The 1047-nt window shown below is 45.8% G+C and overlaps 1 long non-coding RNA gene across 2 annotated transcripts; it reads left to right on the plus strand.

Annotated features, from left to right (window-relative positions):
* The first annotated feature begins 6 nt into the window (after positions 1 to 6).
* LOC112486637 (uncharacterized) lies at positions 7 to 1047 on the plus strand. Of its 2 annotated transcripts, XR_003049152.1 has the most exons (4): positions 7 to 169; positions 279 to 386; positions 726 to 850; positions 1028 to 1047. It is a non-coding gene; the product is annotated as an uncharacterized LOC112486637 (long non-coding RNA). The 2 variants fall into 2 exon arrangements; XR_003049151.1 differs by lacking the exon at positions 1028 to 1047 and having other exon boundaries at positions 726 to 1019.

A 1047-nucleotide genomic window follows, 5' to 3' on the forward strand; every position in this document is an offset into this window, starting at 1 on the left:
ACATATGTTAGCTTTAACCAAAAAAAACTGAGACAGTTCACGGTATTTTCATTTTGTTACACGAAGGTGAAGGAAGAAGCCGGTTTCGACTGCAAACCAATCACGTTGATGCTGATTCAGGAGCAGGGACCGCAGTGGATTCGCTTTATCTTCTTAGCCAAAGTCACCGGTGAGAGGTCTCGGACATGGAGCGTGTTCTTGTCCTTCAACTGTTTCTCTTTAAAAAAAATTTTTTTAAAAAGTTGCATATTTACAGCGAAGTCCTCTCTGTGTCTCAGGCGGGGAAATAAAAACGCTGTCGGCCGCAGACCAGGAGTCTCTGCAGGCGTCCTGGGGGGACAGACACTCTGTCCTCCCTCTCTGAGGGGACGGGACATCGGACTCAAGTATGAGGCGTTCAGGGGTTGCTGCTTTTTCGATCGGGACGTCCGATATTAAGTTTTCGGCGATATCGGATATGCCGATATTGTCAAAAGACTTCCGATATCAACCTTTACCGATATATGCAGCTGTTTGCCCCCAAAACTAGCTAAACGTCTCAGGAACCATTTTATCAGACGAAAAATCAATAACGATTCTTACCGATGTTACATAATTATGCTAATATCAGGTCAATTATATCGGCCGACCGATAATATCGGACATCCCTATTTTTTGATGTGTGGTTGTCGAAAGTCGATCCTGATCACGTCGGTAAATCCACTCCGCTGTCGTGTGACGTTCAGGTACCTTCAGGCTCCTTGGCATCCCGCTACTCTTTCTGTTGATTTGAGCTCCCGTCACGTGATGCAGAGAATGGTCCTGGTCTTCACCAACTATCGGAACCAGATTTGGATTCTACTCATCAAAGGTACCAAACGCATTCGAACGCATCATTAGCTACGAGAAAGTTGCGTTCTCATCTCACGTCGTGACATCGCGACTTTAACTACGTCACTTATTTTGTTGACACTTAATTTACCGATTCGTCTATATTTGTCTCCTGAAACACACCTCGAACCCAGCGTCAACCTTTGTTGCCCCACAGCGGCGGCGGTAAAGACCTAC

The sequence above is a fragment of the Cynoglossus semilaevis genome, unplaced genomic scaffold (genome assembly GCF_000523025.1).
Source record: "Cynoglossus semilaevis isolate Cse_v1.0 unplaced genomic scaffold, Cse_v1.0 scaffold5231, whole genome shotgun sequence".
NCBI lineage: Eukaryota > Metazoa > Chordata > Actinopteri > Pleuronectiformes > Cynoglossidae > Cynoglossus > Cynoglossus semilaevis.